We start from the raw sequence: 10,944 nt of genomic DNA on the forward strand, positions 1-10,944 counted from the left end.
ACACACACACACACACACACACACACACACACACACACACACACACATAATCGAGGGTACCACAGACAAGTCACATTTCATCCATTGTTCTCCAACCCCACACAGCAAAGACCTGGGCCTGGGCTGCACTGACTGACTGCAAGCTGGGGTTTTCTGGGATGTCAAGTTGGAAGAAAAGAAGGGCCAAGACAGGAATAGCTGTGGGCTGCTACCCTCTGGGGCCTGTAGATTTTCTACTCTAACCTCTCTGGCGTCGGGAGGGCTTGAGACTGTTTCAAATTATCTGTGAATAAATTTCCCTTTGGATTGTCAGACGGCAGAAGTGGAAGAAGTCTCTAGAGCCAGCTCAGCCCTCCAAGAAAATGGCTGCCAGAAGCTGGGGACTTGGCTCTGGGCTTCGAGTTCACGGCCAAGGCCTCAGCTACGCCATTTGAAATGAGGGTCTAATAGCAACCAGGTTGGCCAGGAGGGACCCAAACAGCATCCCCCACATTTTAGGCCCAAACAGACATTTCTTCCTCAGAGGAAGAGCCCTGAAAATGAACCCTCGAGCATGGTTGGCCACATTCTGCTGTGAGAAGGGGGAGGCTCTGTGTCCCCCCCCCCCCCCCGGAAAAACACATTTTTGAAAAAAGATTTACCACAGGAAATGGAGGTAAATTGCAGAAAGCTGTCTCGTGTTCACGGTAAACCTCAAGGAAATATGATCTCAAAATGAGACAAAAATTAGTCGTGGAGGCTTCGGACAGAGGTGAGAAGATGGAGGGCGGGGCGAACCACAGCACAAAGGAGCTTGGGGAGTCTAGAAAGGCCATTGGGAGATGAAGGCAGAGGCCCAAACGGAAACCAGCATCGAAGACACAGACAACAGAAGGGAGCTGGGGGCTCAGCCTATGATGCCAGTTGTGGGAGGATCCTGCTGTGTGTTGGGCCAGAATCAAACATCCGCTTGGCCACACTCAAGGGCTGTCCGTGGCTTTGTCTCCTAATCATGTGAAGTACTGCCTCCATTTTGGCCTCTCTGAGGTCAGTCTTAGTGAATGTAAAGAGTGGGTTTTGTTGTCATCTTGACTGGCTAGATAGATGCATAAGCCTGGCGACTCACCAGTCTTCAGGGAGGGGCATTTCCAGGGAGATTGATGGGAGGAGAAAAGACATTCTCCATGCTTTCAGCAGGTGAGTGCCCAGGTAAAGAAGGAAAGCAGTGTATATATGTCCGAGCCACTCTCTGAGGCATCTGCCTGTGGGGGCAGCTGTTGTCAGCTGACCTCAGACTATAGCTTCCTGGGCAAGCTAAGGTAGAGTTGTTGGCAGTGACCTTCCAGGGAACTTCAGTTCTTCAGTGCTGGATGGAGACTACATGGACTGAGTAACTACTGGTGCCTCAGTCTTTCTAGGATGAAGACAGGGAGTCAAAGCTCCAGGAACATAAAAAAGCCAGCCACATCCACAGCCCGGAACAGATAGAAATGTATACATACAGCCAGCTTACATACTCGTGAATGGTCCAAGACCCAAACCTAGGGAAGGTGCCGCCCACAGAGGGCTGAGTCCTCTTACATTAACAGTTAAAGCTGACCATCACAGTTCTCTCTCTCCCCCACATACTTTCTGTTAGCTCTGTCCTTCTAGAGAACCCTGCCTACTTCAGTGGAGACAACCAGCCACGGTGGCTTTTTTTTTGGGCTCAGTCATGGGATGCCCAGACAGCACTAGAGGGCTCTGTGGGAGACTACATGAGGGTCTCCTTTGCTAGGAGGAGGGGCAAAAGGGAGGAAGGGCTCTTCTTTCCTGAAGGGCATTATCCTACCTGCACTGTGGCCCGGAACCACACTCTCTCGCCGTGACAGAGAAGAGGACCTGCCTAGGGGAGCCTGGCCACGCTGCTGCCTCAGCCAGCCACTCTGGCATCTGTCTGCCTCTGAGTTTGTCATCATTGAAAGATGAGACTTGTTTTTGTCTTGTTGTTTTCCATTTTCAAGAGTGCGTGTGGTACACAAGTGTACGTGTGCATATGGTTTTCATGTGTGTGGGCCACAGCAGCATGGGGGATTACTGTGTACGCGTGGGCTCGGCACGGGTAGGAGTTGGATGAGCCTTGCTGTTTGTGTATGTGTCCCTGTGAAGGTGCCTGCAATTGACTCCTATCTGCAAATGCAGTTCTCGCAGCCGTCTGACGCAGGCGGAGCCGTGGAGACCTGTCGTCTCCTAAGGTACACAGCTTTCCATGATGTCACACAGGGCAATGGGTCTCCTTTCTGCCCCAAGCTTTGAACAAGTACCCCTTTCACCAGCATCTGGCGTGGTGCGTGGTGCTTAATCACGTGTCTTGTGCTCTTTGCTACTGATGGCGCTGACTGAAATGGCCTGGAGGCGAGTGCCTGGGGCAGGACGTGTACCTTTAGAGACTCTGTAGGCAGGAGCCTTGAAAGCCTTGGCTGTGGACGCAGAGTGAATGCATCATTCAGACTTGGGGAGTCTGAACAGACACACGCCGAAGCCACCTGGGCAGACAGCATTTCGGCTCTAAAATGCTCAGGACCAGGGAAACTCAGACTTTTGAACATTTATTTACATGCTGTATGTACCATGAGCCGTCTGAGGGACATAAAACCATTCCAGTGCCTTTCAGACCGTTTCTACTCCCTGGAGGCATTTATTTACTGAACAGTTGAATAACTGTGCAAATCAGGGTTCCATGCTGTAGAATTTTCCACCTGACGGTCTTAGGTTAATGCTCAGAAAGGTGTGGATTTTGGTAAGAGGTGGTGGTGCTCACCTGGAATCTCAGCTTTTGGGAGACAGAGGCAGGAGGAGCAAGAGTTTAAGGTCATCCTGGACTATATGGCAAGTTTGGGCCAGCCTGGACTACACAGTAAAACTGTTTCAAAAAAGAAAAAGGAAAAAGAAGAGAAAGAGAGAGGAAGGAAGGAAGGAAGGAAGGAAGGAAGGAAGGAAGAAAAAGAAATAGCAGAAAAGAAAGGATAGAAAAGAAAGAAAAGAAAAGCTTGGGACATTTAGCTTTTGGATTTGGTGACTAACAGGAGATGCTCAATTCGAATGTTAAAAATGAGTTTTAATTGTTCAACTGTTTGGCCATCTCGCCAATCCCCCCACCTCTATTTGATCAGGTGACAGGACCACAGTGGGTGACTACAAGCTGGGGCTATAGTTTAGGGGTAGAATTCTTGCTAAGGCCATGTTAGGCCCAGGGTTCAAATCTCTCACACTGTAAAAGTTAACAAAATATGTCTTGGGGAACAAAGCCTGGGTGCTTGGTGGTCTGGTACCTGTGGTGACTGGGGCATTGCCTCTAAGGCCCGAGCCAACCAGAGTGGATGCTATGAACCAGTCCTGCCGCTTCCCCTACCCCCACTTTCTGCCTGGAGCCCAGTTTGGGGTTGCAGGCATGTTAGATCCCCATTGTCAGGTCACCGTAAAGTTCTATGCACCATCGGCGCCCAGGGCTCTAAGCCAGAGCTGTCAGCGTCCAGAAGTATAGTGGGTTGGCATATAGAATACATATGGGTTGTCCGCTTCTAGCGAGGAAAGCCACTTTCCGGCATACCAGCTCCCCTGGACTCTTAGGCCCGAGAAGCTGAGGCATTCGCTCTGGAAGGTGAGCACGCTTGAATTAGCCCTGCCCTAACCAACCCTTCCCCTCTCACCCCAGGCCAGCCTCCTACACCCTGCTTCCCCACTGGCCCTAGTCTCCTTCATTTGGAGGACATGGTGCTGCCCTGGGGCTGACCATTCTTAGTTTGTCTGGCTGGGGAGTAAGGGCGGGGGGGGCAGCAGTCTGGGGCTGCTGAGGAAATGCCACACTGGCAGTGTCCCTTTGCTCAGCTAGGTTGGGCCTCTCTGCGGAGCCAGCCTGTGTAGAGCCGCAGTATGTGATGGAGTCACATCCATCACTAAATCTGGAGAGACTGAATGGTGGGGGCAGAGAAAACAGGGAAGAGAGGGGCTGGACAAATGTTGGGATACTGGGTTTCCCTCTGCATAAGGGTAGAGGGACGTTTACCTTGGAGCCGTGTGTGCATGTGAGTGTACATACGTGCTGTATATTGGTGTTCTCTCTGCATGTGTGTCTGTGTGAGGGTGTTGGATCCCCTGCAACTGGAGTTACAGACAGTTGTGAGCTGCCATGTGGTTGCTGGGAATTGAACCCGAGTCCTCTGGAAGAGCAGCCAGTGCTCTTAACCTCTGAGCCATCTCTCCAGCTCCCCAGTACATCTTTATATGGAGCGAAGTAGCAGGGAGCGTGGGTTTGCTAGCTGATTCACAGATGAAACTGAGCAAAGACTGGCTGGAGAGGTGGGCTTCCCAGAGCGTAGGTCCTAAGAGAATGCTTAGGCCCGGGATCTATCTGCCGGGTCACTCCTCATGGCTGACCTGTGTTCCTGCTGGATAATATGCGACCCAGAGGTAGCCTCAGAGGTGTGAAGCTTGTCTGCCGAGGCCCAGCCAAAGCCTCCTTGGAGTTCAGAATGTAGGAGGAAGGATGTGCACCATGTCAGTGGAAAACTCCATGGGACCCTGGAAGAACAGTAAAGAGCACTGAAAGGCCATAGTGTCTGTTCCTTGTATCAAAGTGGTTGGGGGCCAGATTGCACTATGGTGAGGGCTGTAATATCTGGGTACAACCATATTTCTGCTTTTCTCTGGGCTTAAAGTTCCACATAGAAAATGTCTTTTTCAACACATGCTTTTATGGGGAATTTTTAAAGATTTAATTTTACTTTTAATCGTGTATGTCTATGTCTGTTTATGTGCACATGTGAGTGCAGGTACCTTTGGAGACCAGCAGAGGGTGTCAGGTCCCTTGGAGCTGGAGTTACAGGTAGTTGTGAGCTGCCTGGTTGTTGGGATCTGAACTCGTGTCCTCTGGAAAAGCAGCCATCGCTTGCTCTCTCAACTGCTGAACCATCTCTCCAGCCCTAGAAAATATTTGATGTCATAAAATATTTATTACAACAAAACAGCAGCAATGAAAAGAGTATGCCTTCAGGGGACCAGTGAGATGACAGTGGGTGGAGTTTTGCCATCAAGCCTGACAATCTGAGTTCTATTCCTGGGACCCACATGGTGGAAAGAGAGAAATGACTTCTCTGAGTTTGCTGACTTCCACATGTGTGCTGTGGGATGCACACACAGAACAGTGTAATTTTAAAACAAATGTAAAAGTTGCTTTTAGAAGAAACTACTTTCTTAAAAAAGTACAGAGAATCTGCCAGATCCCCACTCCAAGCTGGGCACTGCAACCAGTGGGAATGTCTCCTTGAGGCCAGTGCAGGGGTGCCAGGACCCCTGACCCTAAGCATTTCTTTTAAATGCCCAGGCCGTTTCATCCCTTTTTTAAAAAAATTAATTTATTTACTCTGTATACAGTGCTCTGTTTGCATGTACACATGCAGGCCAGAAGAGGGCACTAGATATCATTATAGATAGTTGTGAACCACCATGTGGTTTCTGGGAATTGAACTCAGGACCCTTGGAAGAGCAGACAGTGCTCTCAACCTCTATGCCATCTCTCCAGCCCCCATTTTACCCTCTTAAGCCGGGCTCTTGACAACCTTGAAGAGACAGCAGTCTGCTGTCAGCAAGAATAGAACCATCTCTTTAGACTCCAGTGCCCGCTTCAGAGTATGGCCACCCCCTGTCTCTTTCAAGCCAACCCACCCAAGGAGAGCCCGTCCTCCTATTCATCACCTGGACAGGCGGGGCAGAAGGCCTTTGGCAGTTGATTGGGTGGCCACAGGGCTCTGTTGTGTTTCCTGAGCCTCTCTCTCTGCTTGTGATTGGCAGTGTGTGGCTTTGGCACAGAGGCCCCTTTGCAGAGAGGCGTGGGGCTCCCTCCTCACCTTCGGCACTCTTCTGAAAGCAGCAGGAGTCTCTAGAGTCTTGACATGAACCTCCACTGTCACAGCAATACTTCACAGACGGTGCTGGTGTGCTGGGCTAGCGGGCAAGGAACTACTCAGTAGCTCCATCCGCTGGGGGCCACATGGTGCTCAGAATGGCACTTGTCCTACCTGCAATCTCCTGCCCCACTGCATGACACATATCCAATAAACACCATTTGATTCTCCTCCTGGCGCCTAGCCCTGAGCCCTGTGTGCAGCAGGCTTTCCTTAAATATTTACCGAGGGAACAAACCTGGCTGCGGTGACTGATGGAGCAGGAAGAATCCCTTGGAGATCCTCGGTCACCACCATGGAAATGTACTGCACAAATCTGTGGCCATCTGTCAGGCTCCCCGAAGGACCAGAAAAAAGCCATCAACTTTCCCGAAATAGCAGCAGCAGGATTTCCTGGAGCGGGCAGGGCCGGCGCCGGCTAGAGCAGAAAAATGGGAGCAGCAGGCTGTCCTGCACTGGGAGCTGGGGAAGGTCCCACCAGAGGCAGGACGGGAGCGGGCCGAGAGGATGCTCCACCTAAATGCTCCAGGCAGGAAGAGACCCTGCCACTCACCTCTGCCCTGCCCCCCCCCCCCAGGTCTTTTGCCATCTCTTCCACTAATCTCTTCCATGCACCCTGGGGAGACACGCTCTGCTGGTTAGACAAATTGGGGTTCCCACATATGCCTGATGTATGCCTCTGGGTCCTCTCTGTGCCTCAGTTTCTTCATCTGCATCATAGAGCCAGGAGACACATTTTCCCCTGAGAAGGCAGGGACAGGAGAGAGAGAGAGAGAGAGCGCGCACATCATCAGGTGTGACAGCACTAGCTTGTCACCCCAGCACTTGGGAGGCTGAGGCGGGAGGATTACGGTGAGTTCTAGGCTAGCCCTCTGAGAAGCATCTCAAAATCAAAAGCAGGACCAATGAGATGGTCCAGTGGGTACAGACACTTGCCACAAAGCCTGATGACCGGAGTTTGCGCCCCAGGAACCACATGGTGGAGGGAGAGAACTCCTACAGGTTGTCCCCCGACCCACACAAGCATCCCACACAAGACAAGACTGTAACTTAAGAAGCAAAGTAAAAACAAAAAAATGAAGCATTCATGTCAGCGGTCCTCAACCTTCTGGATGCAGTGATCCTTTAATACAGTTCCTCATGGTGTGGTGACTCTCCCCAGCCATCAGATGATTTTCACTGTTACTTTTATAACTGTAACCGCTACCGTTATGAATCTAAATATCTGATATGTGACCCCAGGGAAAGGATCATTCGACACTCCCCGAAAAGGGGCCGCAACCCACACGTTGCTAATTTACACAGTGTGTGTTTGCCAAGTGTGGGCTGCTTTTACACCCACACCCAAAAAAGGTGTGCTTCTTATCTGGCCAGTGGCCCTCTACCGCCCAGCATCCACTGCAGGCTGAATGCAGCCATCCACGCGCTTGCCTGCCTGCAGTCGGGGACCTGCTATCCACCCATATGAGAATTATGAGGGTGTGTGTGGGCAGTGGCCCCATGTCCATGTGGACTTCCTTCCTTGGCCCCGGTAGGTGATGGCAAGGCAGGTGACGAGCCCTGTCTGTGCCGTGTCCCCTGGCGTAGCTTGCAGTGTATCATACACAGCAGAATTGTCCCCTGCCCTTTCTCTCATGTCTTGACACCTCTGTACTAGTTCTTTTGTGTTTATAAGTGAAACTGGATTCATCACGTCACCCCAACAATCAGACCATATTTGGGGGTGATTCCGGGCTGGAAGACCTGAGGTGGCTTCGCTCTTGGGCCTGACAGTGACCGCTGCTGCTTGAGGGTCCTGTGTGGTTTCGGACCTAACATGGAGGTCATTAGCTCCTTATTTTTGTGACAAATGCCAGTGCCAGACAATTTCAGGAAAGACTTAGTTTTAGCTCATGGTCTCAGGGGCTTGGGTCTCTAGTCAGCCGGTACCACTGCTGCAGGCCTGAGGTGACTGCAGACAGCCTTCAGGGAGTGTGGGGAGCAGAGCCACTCACCCCACGGTGACAGGAAACAGGGAGGCAGGCAGGCAGGGACAGGGCGACATAGAGCCCCCGAGGACCTTCTCCAGTGATCCGCTCCCTCCATCAAGACCACACGTCCTCGCGACTCCATCGCTTCCAGAACTAGACCCTAGGAAGTGCCCTAGAAGCCCAGTTCCCCCCAGGTAGTGTAGGCCGGGAGCTGCAGCCCTCACCCCGACATGGCCCTCCGCCTCTTGTAATCTGCACACTTGCCCCAGCTTAACCAGTCAGGACCTCAGAGGGCCCACAGCCCTCCCCCTGCACCGCCAGGCGCCAGTGTGGCAGCAGCCAGGCTGAGCTTTCTCAGACAAGGCGCCCTGTGGACCAAGCTTGGACACCCCTCTCTCCATTCATCTCCGCCGCCTTCTACCTGACCCTTCCTGTTCAGCCACCCAATCACCGGGCACCTTGCTCCTTCCCCACAGCACACTGTCATGAGCTTGCTGTCGGAAGCATAGGCAGACCCCTTTCCTTAAAGTCATGACAATAAAATCACAAGCTCCTCAGTTCGGTCAGCGGCAATTTGCCAAGTAGTCTCAGTCTCCCTTGAGAGATGGCTGAGGCAAATGTACGTTCTTTTACTCTGATCCTGTTATTAGCTCTCAGATCACATTCTATACAACATGATAAACCAATAAATCCATTCATCCATCCAACTTCTTTCTATCTAGATCTGTCTGTCTGTCTGTCCACCTGTCTTTCTGTCCTTCCTTCCTTCCTTCCTTCCTTCCTTCCTTCCTTCCTTCCTTCCTTCCTTCTTTCTTATCTATCTATCTATCATCTATCTATCTATCTATCTATCTATCTATCTATCTATCATCTATCTATCTATCTATCTATCTATCTATCTATCTATCTATCTATCCAGGTTACAGAATTGTGCAAAGTGTTAAAGAGACCACAGCAGAATTCGAAAAGCTTCAAAGAGGCTGGAGAGGCAGATGCCCAAGGCGTACACAGTGCAGAGAGTCCGTGTGGGAACAAGAGAAGGACCGGCCTGGTGTCTGCAGGGAGTGCCCGTACAGAGTCAAGCTGCAGAGGTGAGGTTGGCCCAAGTCCCAGGGTCAGGTCGCGATGCGGGACCTCGGAGGGTGTAGCGTCAAAGAGTCCCAGCAGCTAAATGGACAGAGGGACAGATGTCAGGTAGTTTAGGGCCAAGCTGAGAGTAATTCTCTGAGATAATCGGGAGTCAGAGGACAGTCAGCGGGGTGCTCATTATCACAGTGTTGGGTGTCCTCCTCTTTGTGGGGTCCAAGTGAGGAGGGTTGTACCCTGACCTCCATCTGGGTGTCTGATAAGTTTTCAGGCTTAGATTTCCTGATGACTTTAATTGCCCATGTGTTCATATGACCCTAATTTATTTGGATAATTTTAGAAGGCAGAATCCTTTCTGCCATTCAGAATCTGTCACTTGTCAGTCTGTGAGTCGTGGGTGGTTCTGGATAGTGGATTCATTCACGAGTCTACCAAGGAACAGAGTCTGTCCTCACGGCTTGTGAGATGGAATCTGGCCTGAAAGCCACTGTGTTACACAGCTTGGCCTCGGGAGAAGGCACAGCCTGACTTCCAACAATGCCCCTCCCTTCCTGGCTGCTGAGTGTCTGGCTCACCCAGCAGTCCTTGGGAGAGGCTCACTGATACCTGCCTGGCTTCCAGGGCTGCAGACAACGGCCCCTTCATGTCGCTCCTGACCAAACACGGCCAACCTGGCTTGCTCAGCCCCACAGAGGTGAGAGAGTTTTCTGTTCGCTGCTCCCAGTGGGTGACTGGTTGGGAAAGAGCACAAAGGACCCACTGTCCGTCCCTGCGTGCCAGCACATGCGCAGCCTCTGCCTCTGGGCCGCTTTATCAGCCGCATGCAGCTCCAGCCTTGTTTTCTCAGGTGTGGGCTAAACCCACGGCCTCTGGTGCGAAGGAGCCAGCGGCCCAGCCTGAAAGAGCATCAACCATCAGCACAGACGGAGCTTGTCATGTGAGCCCAGGGGCAGACCAGACAGGCCAGCCTCCAAAAGCACAAAGCACCCTCTTTCTCCTCCACCAAAGGGCCCAGGCAAGGAGGGGCCGGTCAAGCTTCAAGATGGCAAGGGCGAGCTGGCAGGATGTGTTGGCTCTTGTTGCCAGGCAGGGAACGCACAGGAGCGGTAGTGTGGGGATGGTCAAGGGGTCTGGGACCTGGTCTTGGGGGGGGGGAGAAGGACACTGAGCCTGCAGCATGGGTGGGCAAGAGAGAGAGAGAGGTGAGAGGGCTCTAGGGCAATGGGACAGGTTAGAAAAAAATCAGTCCAAATCGTTCACCCTCCCATCTACCAATCCGCCCATGTGTTTATCCATCTGTCCATCCACCTGTCAGTCCATCTATACCTCCATCTACATGTCCGTCCATCCATCCATCCATCCATCCATCCATCCATCCATCCATCCATCAATTAATTCTTTCATACATCCATTTATCCATCTGTCCATCTGTCCATCCATTAGTCCATGTACCCATCCATCCATCTGTCAATCCAACTATTCATCCATCCACCCATCTGTCCATCTATTTGTCCATTTGTCCAACCATCCATCTGTCCATCTACCCTCTGACCATCTGTCCATCCATTTACTGGTCCTTATTTCCTTTATTCCTTCTATTCAATCATCCATCTGTCCTTCCTTCTATCCTTCCTTCTTGCCCTCTACCCAAATATCCACTGTCCCTTCCTTTCTTCCCCCTTTCCCCCCTTCATTTACACTCTCCTTCTAATCACCCATTAATTATCCCTTCCTTCCATCTGTCCATTCATCATTTATTATCCTTCCATTCATTATCCATCCAGTCCATGGAACAATGTTGGACCCCCTCTCTCCTCATAGGTGAAGGAGGGAAGACTCCCCACCCCCAGTCTAAACAGAAAACTGTGTCCAGAGCTGCCTACATGGGGTCCACAGGCGCTTTTCAGTGACAAACACACTCAGCCCTGGGAATAGAGCCCATCCCCATTACTCCCAGGGCTGCTCAG

This window comes from Psammomys obesus, unplaced genomic scaffold (assembly GCF_907164565.1).
Source record: "Psammomys obesus unplaced genomic scaffold, mPsaObe1.curated_primary_1811, whole genome shotgun sequence".
Taxonomy (NCBI): Eukaryota; Metazoa; Chordata; class Mammalia; order Rodentia; family Muridae; genus Psammomys; species Psammomys obesus.